General features: G+C 35.1%; 9 non-coding genes and 2 pseudogenes across 9 annotated transcripts; all 11 read left to right on the top strand.

Annotated features, from left to right (window-relative positions):
- Positions 1 to 628: 628 nt before the first annotated feature.
- On the top strand, positions 629 to 854 carry LOC148539601 (small nucleolar RNA U3; annotated as a pseudogene).
- Positions 855 to 1557: 703 nt separating this feature from the next.
- On the top strand, positions 1558 to 1773 carry LOC148539600 (small nucleolar RNA U3). The gene has a single exon (XR_015870539.1). It is a non-coding gene; the product is annotated as a small nucleolar RNA U3 (small nucleolar RNA).
- Positions 1774 to 2480: 707 nt separating this feature from the next.
- On the top strand, positions 2481 to 2696 carry LOC148539599 (small nucleolar RNA U3). Its single transcript, XR_015870765.1, has one exon. It is a non-coding gene; the product is annotated as a small nucleolar RNA U3 (small nucleolar RNA).
- A 2889-nt stretch (positions 2697 to 5585) lies between these two features.
- On the top strand, positions 5586 to 5793 carry LOC148539598 (small nucleolar RNA U3). Its single transcript, XR_015871086.1, has one exon. It is a non-coding gene; the product is annotated as a small nucleolar RNA U3 (small nucleolar RNA).
- Positions 5794 to 6497: 704 nt separating this feature from the next.
- On the top strand, positions 6498 to 6713 carry LOC148539597 (small nucleolar RNA U3). The gene has a single exon (XR_015870934.1). It is a non-coding gene; the product is annotated as a small nucleolar RNA U3 (small nucleolar RNA).
- A 703-nt stretch (positions 6714 to 7416) lies between these two features.
- On the top strand, positions 7417 to 7632 carry LOC148539596 (small nucleolar RNA U3). The gene has a single exon (XR_015870961.1). It is a non-coding gene; the product is annotated as a small nucleolar RNA U3 (small nucleolar RNA).
- Positions 7633 to 8336: 704 nt separating this feature from the next.
- On the top strand, positions 8337 to 8552 carry LOC148539595 (small nucleolar RNA U3). The gene has a single exon (XR_015871036.1). It is a non-coding gene; the product is annotated as a small nucleolar RNA U3 (small nucleolar RNA).
- Positions 8553 to 9255: 703 nt separating this feature from the next.
- LOC148539594 (small nucleolar RNA U3) lies at positions 9256 to 9471 on the top strand. Its single transcript, XR_015870942.1, has one exon. It is a non-coding gene; the product is annotated as a small nucleolar RNA U3 (small nucleolar RNA).
- Positions 9472 to 12312: 2841 nt separating this feature from the next.
- LOC148539593 (small nucleolar RNA U3) lies at positions 12313 to 12538 on the top strand (annotated as a pseudogene).
- A 703-nt stretch (positions 12539 to 13241) lies between these two features.
- On the top strand, positions 13242 to 13457 carry LOC148539592 (small nucleolar RNA U3). Its single transcript, XR_015870537.1, has one exon. It is a non-coding gene; the product is annotated as a small nucleolar RNA U3 (small nucleolar RNA).
- A 707-nt stretch (positions 13458 to 14164) lies between these two features.
- On the top strand, positions 14165 to 14380 carry LOC148539591 (small nucleolar RNA U3). Its single transcript, XR_015870763.1, has one exon. It is a non-coding gene; the product is annotated as a small nucleolar RNA U3 (small nucleolar RNA).
- Positions 14381 to 15859: the final 1479 nt, after the last annotated feature.

Raw genomic sequence — 15859 nt, 5'->3', positions numbered from 1 at the left:
TTTTGAGAGTGTGATCCATTTGTTTTGGAATTGTTCATATGCACAGCGTGTGTGGAAGGATTTGGGTGGTTTGATAAAAGAGTTGTCTGGGATTCAGGTGATGTCATGGAAGGTGGCTATGTTTGGGCTGGGTGCGTGTGGTAGTGTGAATGAAAGGTTGCTGTGGCTAATTATGGTATGTGTTTCGGAAGTTTTGTGGGATGTTAGGAATATTTATGTGTTTAGACGAGATGATATTGATGCAAGGGAATGTATTCATATGATACTGGGGAAACTTTACACATGTTATATGTGGGATAAGCATGCTGGTGGGGGGGAGGATGCAGAGGGGTTGTGGAAACATAGGAAATGGAAAGAAATTGTTCGTTTAAGTTAGCTGGGGTGGGAGGAGTGCTAGTGTTTTAGGGATGATTTTTTTGTAGTATGTTTATAATTTGTTTAAGGGGTTGTGTTTTTGTTTTTGATAAGTTCTGTAAAAAGGATCTATGTCTTTGTTTTTTTTTGTCTTTTTTTCTGGTAAGTTAAAATGATGTACAGTAATTGGAATTTTTCTTTTGGTGGATGGAACCTAATGATGAGTTGTTAGATACTTCAAACAGTGGCTGTATCCCTTTTGGGAATGGAGAAGTTATCTTACACCTGAACGGTTTCAAAAAAAAAAAAAAAAAAAAAATGATGGGAGAAATGTGTTTGAAAGTGTCCAAACTCACCAACCACCATGATGAGTTTTAGGGCTTTCTTCTCAGCATGAAGGCAGTTGGCAACTCTGTTTCATACAGATGTTGTTTGCTTTTGATGACTGTGCCTCTTCTTCAACTAGAAGAAGTGGCGGAAGAGAGCTCATTCAGAGTGGTTGTTTACTTTCTTTAAAATCAATAATAGATTACTTGTTTGTTCTCTAAAACAGAGCTTTTGTCAAAATTAGATGCACTTAAATGTACTTGGGAAATGCATGTGTTGATTTCCTTACATTGTGTTTTTAGAATGCTCTCCAGTAAAGAACAAATATCTGTCTAAAAATAATCTTTTATTTTTTGAAGAATTATATAGGTTTATGAGGGCTAAAGTGTTATACAAATAAGGGTTTTAACATAGAATTATCTTATTGTAGTATATTTTTTTACTTTGCATAGTGTGTTTTGCAAAGCTAAAATTCATGTTATTCAAGCTTTACGTTTACAAGCCACTGCTTATTTTTTTTTGCAATCTTAGCAAGGATAGATTTAATTTACAATTAGATCTTAGATTGAAATAATAGTGCATCAAGTGTTTCAATGCTAAATCTTCAATATATTGAATTGTATTTTTGGCCACAAAACATAATGCCTGTAAAAATGTCAATCCTTTGACCAATACTGTTTTAAAAATCTCAGTTTGCAGGGAAACCCATGTCATATTTATATTCGACTCATGAGATTTGTCTAGAAGATCAGGTAATTGGAAAAGTACTATTGTTGACAAAATATTTATCCAGTTCCATGAATGGGACAAAAAAGTCACCATTACTTAAAAGAGTAATTCATGTGGTCCAGCTAAATCATCATCAAAAGAATTGTTAAGACTATACTTTTAGGGATCATTTCTATAGGCAATGATGGGAGAAATGTGTTTGAAAGTGTCCAAACTCACCAACCACCATGATGAGATTTAGGGCTTTCTTCTAAGCGTGAAGGCAGTTGGCAACTCTGTTTCATACAGATGTTGTTTGCTTTTGATGACTGTGCCTCTTCTTCAACTAGAAGAAGTGGTGGAAGAAAGCTCATTCAGAGTGGTTGATTCCTTTCTTTAAAATCAATAATAGATTACTTGTTTGTTCTCTAAAACAGAGCTTTTGTCAAAATTAGATGCACTTAAATGTAGTTGGGAAATGCATTTGTTGATTTTCTTATATTGTGTTTTTAGAATGCTCTCCAGTAAAGAACAAATATCTGTCTAAAAATAATCTTTTATTTTTTGAAGAATTATATAGGTTTATGAGGGCTAAAGTGTATAGAAATAAGGGTTTTAACATAGAATTATCTTATTGTAGTATATTGTTTTACTGTGCATAGAGTGTTTTGCAAAGCTAAAATTCATGTTATTCAAGCTTTACGTTTACAAGCCACTGCTTATTTTTTTTTGCAATCTTAGAAAGGATAGATTTAATTTACAATTAGATTTTAGATTGAAATAATAGTGCATCAAGTGTTTCAATGCTAAATCTTCAATATATTCAATTGTATTTTGGGCCACAAAACATAATGCCTGTAAAAATGTCAATCCTTTGACCAGACCAATACTGTTTTAAAAATCTCAGTTTGCAGAGAAACCCATGTTATATTTATATTCGACTCATGAGATTTGTCTAGAAGTTCAGGTAATTGGAAAAGTAGTATTGTTGACAAAACCTTTATCCAGTTCCATGAATGGGACAAAAAAGTAACCATTACTTAAAAGAGTAATTCATGTGGTCCAGCTAAATCATCATCAAAAGAATTGTTAAGACTATACTTTCAGGGATCATTTCTATAGGCAATGATGGGAGAAATGTGTTTGAAAGTGTCCAAACTCACCAACCACCATGATGAGTTTTAGGGCTTTCTTCTCAGCATGAAGGCAGTTGGCAACTCTGTTTCATACAGATGTTGTTTGCTTTTGATGACTGTGCTTCTTCTTCAACTAGAAGAAGTGGTGGAAGAGAGCTCATTCAGAGTGGTTGTTTACTTTCTTTAAAATCAATAATAGATTACTTGTTTGTTCTCTAAAACAGAGCTTTTGTCAAAATTAGATGCACTTAAATGTACTTGGGAAATGCATGTGTTGATTTCTTTACATTGTGTTTTCAGGGATCATTTCTATAGGCAATGATGGGAGAAATGGTGCAAAAGGTTGCAGATGATATTAAGGCAGTGAGGTTTGAGGTGAATAAGATGTTGGAGGAGAGGGGTAGACAGATTATATATAGTGTGAAAGTTGAACATATGGAGAAGCATGAAAGATGTAGCAGGTTTTTTTTCAAAAAGATATGTGGAGGGTCTAAGTATATGGATGTGGTATTGGATGATAGTGGTATGGAAGTGGGTGCGGAAGATGTTATGTTTGAGGTTGAGAAATTTTATAAGAAATTGTATGAATGGAAGGTGGGTGATGGAGATATGCAGAGTGAGGTGTTGAGTGCTGTTAGTGAAAAAGTCAATATGGGTGATTGTGATTTATTATTGAATGATATGTCTGAGGATGAGGTGAAAGATGTATTGAAGAGCATGGGGAGGAATAAATCTCCTGGTAAGGATGGTTTGCCTGTTGAATTTTATATGAGTATGTGGGATGTTGTGAAAGTTGATTTGGTTGAAGTCATGCGTTATATTTTTGTGAATGGCCGGATGAATGATTCTATGAAAGAAGGTGTGGTTGTTTTAATTCTTAAAAAAGGTGATAGGCGGTGTTTGGCAAATTGGAGGCCTATTACACTATTGAACTCCGATTATAAGTTGTTTGCAAAGCTGATAGCATGTCGTATGAGAGTGGTTATTAGTCAGGTGATTGGTGAGGAGCAGGTATGTGCGGTCCCAGGACGTCGTATGCATGATAATTTAATGTTGTTGCGTGATATGATAGGTGATTGTCTAGTAAGAAAGCAGAAGATGTATGTGATGGCGCTTGATTTTGAAAAAGCATATGATAGAGTGTCTCATGTATTTATGTTTAATGTTCTGGTGCGGATGGGTTTTCCTGGGGAGTTTGTGAATAAGATTAGATGTTTGTATGCAGGTGCTTGTAGTAGATTGTTGGTGAATGGGTATTTGAGTGAGCATGTTAGTATTGAGTCTGGGGTACGTCAGGGTTGTCCTTTGTAACCTATTATGTTCATTTGTGTGCTTGAGCCTTTGTTATGTATGTTGCGTAGGGATAAGGTTGTTAGAGGTTTTTTGGTGCCTGGAAGTAATGGGAGATGTGTGAAAACACTAGCTTATATGGATGATGTGGTTGTTGTGGGTGGAAGTAAGGTTACTTTGGACAGAGCAAAATTATTAATACAGTTGTTTTGTGGGGCATCTGCCTTTAAGGTTATTTGGGACAAGTCCAAAGTGAAAGGGTTTGGGGACAGTAGTGTGAGGGATAGTCAGATGGAGTGTGTGTCAGGTGGGATAAAGGTGTTAGGGGTTATTTTTGATGAGTGTCTGAATGGTAAGGAAAGTTGGGATGAAGTAGGGAGGAAAGTGGCTAAAAAGCTTAACTTTTGGAATTTAAGAAAATTGACTATGTTTGGGAAGGTTCTAATTATTAAAGCAGTGGTGTTACCTATGTTATTGCATATTGCAAATGTGTTTCCGCCAGGTTCCCGGGGTGTGAGGAAGATTAATAGAATGCTGTTTCTTTTCTTTTGGGGATGTAAGATGGAGCGTCTGAAACGTGAACATGTGATGAAAGAGTGGCAGAATGGAGGTATGAGGTTTCCAAATTTAGAAGTGTATTTTGGGTTGAATTATATTGCTCAAGTTTTGAGATTGATGGAGATTGATAGTAAGGCTGCTTATATGATGAAATATATGGCTGGTTGGATGATGTGTGGCTTGAAGTGGCGTGTCAGGGAAAATGCAGTGCCAATGGCGTTTAGAGTGTGTAATTGGTATAGTGTGATTGAAGTGTTTGTGAGGAAATTTGATTTATTAGGGGTGAGTGTGAAGGACTTCAGAGAAAGGAAGAATGTTATTAAAATGTTGAAGGGGCGTGAGGAGGTTTGTCTTATTGATGGTTTGACTTCCACAGATAGTGTGAGAACATGGAAGATGATTAATGTGAGTGGTTTGAATAATAGACAGAGGGAGGTGGTATGGATGAAGCTTCATGGTGTGTTGTCTGTGAGACAAGTGCTGTTGAAAAGACATTTGGTTTTGTCAGAAGAGTGTCCACGGGAAGGGTGTAGAGGTTTTGAGAGTGTGATCCATTTGTTTTGGAATTGTTCATATGCACAGCGTGTGTGGAAGGATTTGGGTGGTTTGATAAAAGAGTTGTCTGGGATTCAGGTGATGTCATGGAAGGTGGCTATGTTTGGGCTGGGTGCGTGTGGTAGTGTGAATGAAAGGTTGCTGTGGCTAATTATGGTATGTGTTTCGGAAGTTTTGTGGGATGTTAGGAATATTTATGTGTTTAGACGAGATGATATTGATGCAAGGGAATGTATTCATATGATACTGGGGAAACTTTACACATGTTATATGTGGGATAAGCATGCTGGTGGGGAGGAGGATGCAGAGGGGTTGTGGAAACATAGGAAATGGAAAGAAATTGTTTGTTTAAGTTAGCTGGGGTGGGAGGAGTGCTAGTGTTTTAGGGATGATTTTTTTTGTAGTATGTTTATAATCTGTTTAAGGGGTGGTGTTATTTCAGTGATAGTACATATTGGTGTTTTTGTTATTGATAAGTTTTGTGGAAAGGATCTATGTCTTTGTTTGTTGTTTTTTTTTTTCTGGTAAGTTAATATGATGTACAGTAATTGGAATTTTTCTTTTGGTGGATGAAACCTAATGATGAGTTGTTAGATACTTCAAACAGTGGCTGTATCCCTTTTGGGAATGGAGAAGTTATCTTACACCTGAACGGTTTCAAAAAAAAAAAAAAAAAAAAAAAAATGTTGGGAAAAATGTGTTTGAAAGTGTCCAAACTCACCAACCACCATGATGAGTTTTAGGGCTTTCTTCTCAGCATGAAGGCAGTTAGCAACTCTGTTTCATACAGATGTTGTTTGCTTTTGATGACTGTGCCTCTTCTTCAACTAAAAGAAGTGGTGGAAGAGAGCTCATTCAGAGTGGTTGATTCCTTTCTTTAAAATCAATAATAGATTACTTGTTTGTTCTCTAAAACAGAGCTTTTGTCAAAATTAGATGCACTTAAATGTACTTGGGAAATGCATGTGTTGATTTCCTTACATTGTGTTTTTAGAATGCACTCCATTAAAGAACAAATATCTGTCTAAAAATAATCTTTTATTTTTTTAAGAATTATATAGTTTTATGAGGGCTAAAGTGTTATACAAATAAGGGTTTTAACATAGAATTATCTTATTGTAGTATATTGTTTTACTGTGCATAGAGTGTTTTGCAAAGCTAAAATTCATGTTATTCAAGCTTTACGTTTACAAGCCACTGCTTAATTTTTTTTTGCAATCTTAGAAAGGCTAAATTTAATTTACAATTAGATTTTAGATTGAAATAATAGTGCATCAAGTGTTTCAATGCTAAATCTTCAATATATTCAATTGTATTTTGGGCCACAAAATATAATGCCTGTAAAAATGTCAATCCTTTGACCAATACTGTTTTAAAAATCTCAGTTTGCAGAGAAACCCATGTCATATTTATATTCGACTCATGAGATTTGTCTAGAAGATCAGGTAATTGGAAAAGTACTATTGTTGACAAAATCTTTATCCAGTTCCATGAATGGGACAAAAAAGTCACCATTACTTAATAGAGTAATTCATGTGGTCCAGCTAAATCATCATCAAAAGAATTGTTAAGACTATACTTTCAGGGATCATTTCTATAGGCAATGATGGGAGAAATGTGTTTGAAAGTGTCCAAACTCACCAACCACCATGATGAGTTTTAGGGCTTTCTTTTCAGCATGAAGGAAGTTGGCAACTCTGTTTCATACAGATGTTGTTTGCTTTTGATGACTGTGTCTCTTCTTCAACTAGAAGAAGTGGTGGAAGAGAGCTCATTCAGAGTGGTTGATTACTTTCTTTAAAATCAATAATAGGTTACTTGTTTGTTCTCTAAAACAGAGCTTTTGTCAAAATTAGATGCACTTAAATGTACTTGGAAAATGCATGTGTTGATTTCCTTACATTGTGTTTTTAGAATGCTCTCCATTAAAGAACAAATATATGTCTAAAAATAATCTTTTATTTTTTTAAGAATTATATAGTTTTATGAGGGCTAAAGTGTTATAGAAATAAGGGTTTTAACATAGAATTATCTTATTGTAGTATATTGTTTTACTGTGCATAGAGTGTTTTGCAAAGCTAAAATTCATGTTATTCAAGCTTTACATTTACAAGCCACTGCTTAATTTTTTTTGCAATCTTAGAAAGGATAGATTTAATTTACAATTAGATTTTAGATTGAAATAATAGTGCATCAAGTGTTTCAATGCTAAATCTTCAATATATTCAATTGTATTTTGGGCCACAAAACATAATGCCTGTAAAAATGTCAATCCTTTGACCAACACTGTTTTAAAAATCTCAGTTTGCAGAGAAACCCATGTTATATTTATATTCGACTCATGAGATTTGTCTAGAAGTTCAGGTAATAGGAAAAGTACTATTGTTGACAAAACCTTTATCCAGTTCCATGAATGGGACAAAAAAGTCACCATTACTTAAAAGAGTAATTCATGTGGTCCAGCTAAATCATCATTAAAAGAATTGTTAAGACTATTCTTTCAGGGATCATTTCTATAGGCAATGTTGTGAAAAATGTGTTTGAAAGTGTTCAAACTCACCAACCACCATGATGAGTTTTAGGGCTTTCTTCTCTGCATGAAGGCAGTTAGCAACTCTGTTTCATACAGATGTTGTTTGCTTTTGATGACTGTGCCTCTTCTTCAACTAAAAGAAGTGGTGGAAGAGAGCTCATTCAGAGTGGTTGATTCCTTTCTTTAAAATCAATAATAGATTACTTGTTTGTTCTCTAAAACAGAGCTTTTGTCAAAATTAGATGCACTTAAATGTACTTGGGAAATGCATGTGTTGATTTCCTTACATTGTGTTTTTAGAATGCACTCCATTAAAGAACAAATATCTGTCTAAAAATAATCTTTTATTTTTTTAAGAATTATATAGTTTTATGAGGGCTAAAGTGTTATACAAATAAGGGTTTTAACATAGAATTATCTTATTGTAGTATATTGTTTTACTGTGCATAGAGTGTTTTGCTAATCTTAAATTCATGTTATTCAAGCTTTACGTTTACAAGCCACTGCTTAATTTTTTTTTGCAATCTTAGAAAGGCTAAATTTAATTTACAATTAGATTTTAGATTGAAATAATAGTGCATCAAGTGTTTCAATGCTAAATCTTCAATATATTCAATTGTATTTTGGGCCACAAAATATAATGCCTGTAAAAATGTCAATCCTTTGACCAATACTGTTTTAAAAATCTCAGTTTGCAGAGAAACCCATGTCATATTTATATTCGACTCATGAGATTTGTCTAGAAGATCAGGTAATTGGAAAAGTACTATTGTTGACAAAATCTTTATCCAGTTCCATGAATGGGACAAAAAAGTCACCATTACTTAAAAGAGTAATTCATGTGGTCCAGCTAAATCATCATCAAAAGAATTGTTAAGACTATACTTTCAGGGATCATTTTTATAGGCAATGATGGGAGAAATGTGTTTGAAAGTGTCCAAACTCACCAACCACCATGATGAGTTTTAGTGCTTTCTTTTCAGCATGAAGGAAGTTGGCAACTCTGTTTCATACAGATGTTGTTTGCTTTTGATGACTGTGTCTCTTCTTCAACTAGAAGAAGTGGTGGAAGAGAGCTCATTCAGAGTGGTTGATTACTTTCTTTAAAATCAATAATAGGTTACTTGTTTGTTCTCTAAAACAGAGCTTTTGTCAAAATTAGATGCACTTAAAAGTACTTGGAAAATGCATGTGTTGATTTCCTTACATTGTGTTTTTAGAATGCTCTCCATTAAAGAACAAATATATGTCTAAAAATAATCTTTTATTTTTTGAAGAATTATATAGTTTTATGAGGGCTAAAGTGTTATAGAAATAAGGGTTTTAAAATAGAATTATCTTATTGTAGTATATTGTTTTACTGTGCATAGAGTGTTTTGCAAAGCTAAAATTCATGTTATTCAAGCTTTACATTTACAAGCCACTGCTTAATTTTTTTTGCAATCTTAGAAAGGATAGATTTAATTTACAATTAGATTTTAGATTGAAATAATAGTGCATCAAGTGTTTCAATGCTAAATCTTCAATATATTCAATTGTATTTTGGGCCACAAAACATAATGCCTGTAAAAATGTCAATCCTTTGACCAACACTGTTTTAAAAATCTCAGTTTGCAGAGAAACCCATGTCATATTTATATTCGACTCATGAGATTTGTCTAGAAGATCAGGTAATTGGAAAAGAACTGTTGTTGACAAAATCTTTATCCAGTTCCATGAATGGGACAAAAAAGTCACCATTACTTAAAAGAGTAATTCATGTGGTCCAGCTAAATCATCATCAAAAGAATTATTAAGACTATACTTTCAGGGTTCATTTCTATAGGCAATGATGGGAAAAATGTGTTTGAAAGTGTCCAAACTCACCAACCACCATGATGAGTGTTAGGGCTTTCTTCTCAGCATGAAGGCAGTTGGCAACTCTGTTTCATACAGATGTTGTTTGCTTTTGATGACTGTGCCTCTTCTTCAACTAGAAGAAGTGGTGGAAGAAAGCTCATTCAGAGTGGTTGTTTACTTTCTTTAAAATCAATAATAGATTACTTGTTTGTTCTCTAAAACAGAGCTTTTGTCAAAATTAGATGCACTTAAATGTACTTGGGAAATGCATGTGTTGATTTCTTTACATTGTGTTTTCAGGGATCATTTCTATAGGCAATGATGGGAGAAATGGGACAAGAGGTTGCAGATGATATTAAGGCAGTGAAGTTTGAGGTGAATAAGATGTTGGAGGAGAGGGGTAGACAGATTATTTATAGTGTGAAAGTTGAAGATATGGAGAAGGATGAAAGATGTAGCAGGTTTTTTTTCAAAAAGATATGTGGAGGGTCTAAGGATATGGATGTGGTATTGGATGATAGTGGTATGGAAGTGGGTGCGGAAGATGTTATGTTTGAGGTTGAGAAATTTTATAAGAAATTGTATGAATGGAAGGTGGGTGATGGAGATATGCAGAGTGAGGTGCTGAGTGCTGTTAGTGAAAAAGTCAATATGGGTGATTGTGATTTATTATTGAATGATATGTCTGAGGATGAGGTGAAAGATGTATTGAAGAGCATGGGGAGGAATAAATCTCCTGGTAAGGATGGTTTGCCTGTTGAATTTTATATGAGTATGTGGGATGTTGTGAAAGTTGATTTGGTTGAAGTCATGCGTTATATTTTTGTGAATGGCCGGATGAATGATTCTATGAAAGAAGGTGTGGTTGTTTTAATTCTTAAAAAAGGTGATAGGCGGTGTTTGGCAAATTGGAGGCCTATTACACTATTGAACTCCGATTATAAGTTGTTTGCAAAGCTGATAGCATGTCGTATGAGAGTGGTTATTAGTCAGGTGATTGGTGAGGAGCAGGTATGTGCGGTCCCAGGACGTCGTATGCATGATAATTTAATGTTGTTGCGTGATATGATAGGTGATTGTCTAGTAAGAAAGCAGAAGATGTATGTGATGGCGCTTGATTTCGAAAAAGCATATGATAGAGTGTCTCATGTATTTATGTTTAATGTTCTGGTGCGGATGGGTTTTCCTGGGGAGTTTGTGAATAAGATTAGATGTTTGTATGCAGGTGCTTGTAGTAGATTGTTGGTGAATGGGTATTTGAGTGAGCATGTTAGTATTGAGTCTGGGGTACGTCAGGGTTGTCCTTTGTCTCCTATTATGTTCATTTGTGTGCTTGAGCCTTTGTTATGTATGTTGCGTAGGGATAAGGTTGTTAGAGGTTTTTTGGTGCCTGGAAGTAATGGGAGATGTGTGAAAACACTAGCTTATATGGATGATGTGGTTGTTGTGGGTGGAAGTAAGGTTACTTTGGACAGAGCAAAATTATTAATACAGTTGTTTTGTGGGGCATCTGCCTTTAAGGTTAATTGGGACAAGTCCAAAGTGAAAGGGTTTGGGGACAGTAGTGTGAGGGATAGTCAGATGGAGTGTGTGTCAGGTGGGATAAAGGTGTTAGGGGTTATTTTTGATGAGTGTCTGAATGGTAAGGAAAGTTGGGATGAAGTAGGGAGGAAAGTGGCTAAAAAGCTTAACTTTTGGAATTTAAGAAAATTGACTATGTTTGGGAAGGTTCTAATTATTAAAGCAGTGGTGTTACCTATGTTATTGCATATTGCAAATGTGTTTCCGCCAGGTTCCCGGGGTGTGAGGAAGATTAATAGAATGCTGTTTCTTTTCTTTTGGGGATGTAAGATGGAGCGTCTGAAACGTGAACATGTGATGAAAGAGTGGCAGAATGGAGGTATGAGGTTTCCAAATTTAGAAGTGTATTTTGGGTTGAATTATATTGCTCAAGTTTTGAGATTGATGGAGATTGATAGTAAGGCTGCTTATATGATGAAATATATGGCTGGTTGGATGATGTGTGGCTTGAAGTGGCGTGTCAGGGAAAATGCAGTGCCAATGGCGTTTAGAGTGTGTAATTGGTATAGTGTGATTGAAGTGTTTGTGAGGAAATTTGATTTATTAGGGGTGAGTGTGAAGGACTTCAGAGAAAGGAAGAATGTTATTAAAATGTTGAAGGGGCGTGAGGAGGTTTGTCTTATTGATGGTTTGACTTCCACAGATAGTGTGAGAACATGGAAGATGATTAATGTGAGTGGTTTGAATAATAGACAGAGGGAGGTGGTATGGATGAAGCTTCATGGTGTGTTGTCTGTGAGACAAGTGCTGTTGAAAAGACATTTGGTTTTGTCAGAAGAGTGTCCACGGGAAGGGTGTAGAGGTTTTGAGAGTGTGATCCATTTGTTTTGGAATTGTTCATATGCACAGCGTGTGTGGAAGGATTTGGGTGGTTTGATAAAAGAGTTGTCTGGGATTCAGGTGATGTCATGGAAGGTGGCTATGTTTGGGCTGGGTGCGTGTGGTAGTGTGAATGAAAGGTTGCTGTGGCTAATTATGGTATGTGTTTCGGAAGTTTTGTGGGATGTTAGGAATATTTATGTGTTTAGACGAGATGATATTGATGCAAGGGAATGTATTCATATGATACTGGGGAAACTTTACACATGTTATATGTGGGATAAGCATGCTGGTGGGGGGGAGGATGCAGAGGGGTTGTGGAAACATAGGAAATGGAAAGAAATTGTTCGTTTAAGTTAGCTGGGGTGGGAGGAGTGCTAGTGTTTTAGGGATGATTTTTTTGTAGTATGTTTATAATTTGTTTAAGGGGTTGTGTTTTTGTTTTTGATAAGTTCTGTAAAAAGGATCTATGTCTTTGTTTTTTTTTGTCTTTTTTTCTGGTAAGTTAAAATGATGTACAGTAATTGGAATTTTTCTTTTGGTGGATGGAACCTAATGATGAGTTGTTAGATACTTCAAACAGTGGCTGTATCCCTTTTGGGAATGGAGAAGTTATCTTACACCTGAACGGTTTCAAAAAAAAAAAAAAAAAAAAAATGATGGGAGAAATGTGTTTGAAAGTGTCCAAACTCACCAACCACCATGATGAGTTTTAGGGCTTTCTTCTCAGCATGAAGGCAGTTGGCAACTCTGTTTCATACAGATGTTGTTTGCTTTTGATGACTGTGCCTCTTCTTCAACTAGAAGAAGTGGCGGAAGAGAGCTCATTCAGAGTGGTTGTTTACTTTCTTTAAAATCAATAATAGATTACTTGTTTGTTCTCTAAAACAGAGCTTTTGTCAAAATTAGATGCACTTAAATGTACTTGGGAAATGCATGTGTTGATTTCCTTACATTGTGTTTTTAGAATGCTCTCCAGTAAAGAACAAATATCTGTCTAAAAATAATCTTTTATTTTTTGAAGAATTATATAGGTTTATGAGGGCTAAAGTGTTATACAAATAAGGGTTTTAACATAGAATTATCTTATTGTAGTATATTTTTTTACTTTGCATAGTGTGTTTTGCAAAGCTAAAATTCATGTTATTCAAGCTTTACGTTTACAAGCCACTGCTTATTTTTTTTTGCAATCTTAGCAAGGATAGATTTAATTTACAATTAGATCTTAGATTGAAATAATAGTGCATCAAGTGTTTCAATGCTAAATCTTCAATATATTGAATTGTATTTTTGGCCACAAAACATAATGCCTGTAAAAATGTCAATCCTTTGACCAATACTGTTTTAAAAATCTCAGTTTGCAGGGAAACCCATGTCATATTTATATTCGACTCATGAGATTTGTCTAGAAGATCAGGTAATTGGAAAAGTACTATTGTTGACAAAATATTTATCCAGTTCCATGAATGGGACAAAAAAGTCACCATTACTTAAAAGAGTAATTCATGTGGTCCAGCTAAATCATCATCAAAAGAATTGTTAAGACTATACTTTTAGGGATCATTTCTATAGGCAATGATGGGAGAAATGTGTTTGAAAGTGTCCAAACTCACCAACCACCATGATGAGATTTAGGGCTTTCTTCTAAGCGTGAAGGCAGTTGGCAACTCTGTTTCATACAGATGTTGTTTGCTTTTGATGACTGTGCCTCTTCTTCAACTAGAAGAAGTGGTGGAAGAAAGCTCATTCAGAGTGGTTGATTCCTTTCTTTAAAATCAATAATAGATTACTTGTTTGTTCTCTAAAACAGAGCTTTTGTCAAAATTAGATGCACTTAAATGTAGTTGGGAAATGCATTTGTTGATTTTCTTATATTGTGTTTTTAGAATGCTCTCCAGTAAAGAACAAATATCTGTCTAAAAATAATCTTTTATTTTTTGAAGAATTATATAGGTTTATGAGGGCTAAAGTGTATAGAAATAAGGGTTTTAACATAGAATTATCTTATTGTAGTATATTGTTTTACTGTGCATAGAGTGTTTTGCAAAGCTAAAATTCATGTTATTCAAGCTTTACGTTTACAAGCCACTGCTTATTTTTTTTTGCAATCTTAGAAAGGATAGATTTAATTTACAATTAGATTTTAGATTGAAATAATAGTGCATCAAGTGTTTCAATGCTAAATCTTCAATATATTCAATTGTATTTTGGGCCACAAAACATAATGCCTGTAAAAATGTCAATCCTTTGACCAGACCAATACTGTTTTAAAAATCTCAGTTTGCAGAGAAACCCATGTTATATTTATATTCGACTCATGAGATTTGTCTAGAAGTTCAGGTAATTGGAAAAGTAGTATTGTTGACAAAACCTTTATCCAGTTCCATGAATGGGACAAAAAAGTAACCATTACTTAAAAGAGTAATTCATGTGGTCCAGCTAAATCATCATCAAAAGAATTGTTAAGACTATACTTTCAGGGATCATTTCTATAGGCAATGATGGGAGAAATGTGTTTGAAAGTGTCCAAACTCACCAACCACCATGATGAGTTTTAGGGCTTTCTTCTCAGCATGAAGGCAGTTGGCAACTCTGTTTCATACAGATGTTGTTTGCTTTTGATGACTGTGCTTCTTCTTCAACTAGAAGAAGTGGTGGAAGAGAGCTCATTCAGAGTGGTTGTTTACTTTCTTTAAAATCAATAATAGATTACTTGTTTGTTCTCTAAAACAGAGCTTTTGTCAAAATTAGATGCACTTAAATGTACTTGGGAAATGCATGTGTTGATTTCTTTACATTGTGTTTTCAGGGATCATTTCTATAGGCAATGATGGGAGAAATGGTGCAAAAGGTTGCAGATGATATTAAGGCAGTGAGGTTTGAGGTGAATAAGATGTTGGAGGAGAGGGGTAGACAGATTATATATAGTGTGAAAGTTGAACATATGGAGAAGCATGAAAGATGTAGCAGGTTTTTTTTCAAAAAGATATGTGGAGGGTCTAAGTATATGGATGTGGTATTGGATGATAGTGGTATGGAAGTGGGTGCGGAAGATGTTATGTTTGAGGTTGAGAAATTTTATAAGAAATTGTATGAATGGAAGGTGGGTGATGGAGATATGCAGAGTGAGGTGCTGAGTGCTGTTAGTGAAAAAGTCAATATGGGTGATTGTGATTTATTATTGAATGATATGTCTGAGGATGAGGTGAAAGATGTATTGAAGAGCATGGGGAGGAATAAATCTCCTGGTAAGGATGGTTTGCCTGTTGAATTTTATATGAGTATGTGGGATGTTGTGAAAGTTGATTTGGTTGAAGTCATGCGTTATATTTTTGTGAATGGCCGGATGAATGATTCTATGAAAGAAGGTGTGGTTGTTTTAATTCTTAAAAAAGGTGATAGGCGGTGTTTGGCAAATTGGAGGCCTATTACACTATTGAACTCCGATTATAAGTTGTTTGCAAAGCTGATAGCATGTCGTATGAGAGTGGTTATTAGTCAGGTGATTGGTGAGGAGCAGGTATGTGCGGTCCCAGGACGTCGTATGCATGATAATTTAATGTTGTTGCGTGATATGATAGGTGATTGTCTAGTAAGAAAGCAGAAGATGTATGTGATGGCGCTTGATTTTGAAAAAGCATATGATAGAGTGTCTCATGTATTTATGTTTAATGTTCTGGTGCGGATGGGTTTTCCTGGGGAGTTTGTGAATAAGATTAGATGTTTGTATGCAGGTGCTTGTAGTAGATTGTTGGTGAATGGGTATTTGAGTGAGCATGTTAGTATTGAGTCTGGGGTACGTCAGGGTTGTCCTTTGTAACCTATTATGTTCATTTGTGTGCTTGAGCCTTTGTTATGTATGTTGCGTAGGGATAAGGTTGTTAGAGGTTTTTTGGTGCCTGGAAGTAATGGGAGATGTGTGAAAACACTAGCTTATATGGATGATGTGGTTGTTGTGGGTGGAAGTAAGGTTACTTTGGACAGAGCAAAATTATTAATACAGTTGTTTTGTGGGGCATCTGCCTTTAAGGTTATTTGGGACAAGTCCAAAGTGAAAGGGTTTGGGGACAGTAGTGTGAGGGATAGTCAGATGGAGTGTGTGTCAGGTGGGATAAAGGTGTTAGGGGTTATTTTTGATGAGTGTCTGAATGGTAAGGAA

This window comes from Taudactylus pleione, unplaced genomic scaffold, assembly GCF_031769625.1.
Source record: "Taudactylus pleione unplaced genomic scaffold, aTauple2 ptg000026l, whole genome shotgun sequence".
Lineage (NCBI taxonomy): Eukaryota > Metazoa > Chordata > Amphibia > Anura > Myobatrachidae > Taudactylus > Taudactylus pleione.
Note: the sequence above shows the minus strand (reverse complement) of the source record. Positions and strands in the feature narration are given on the sequence as shown.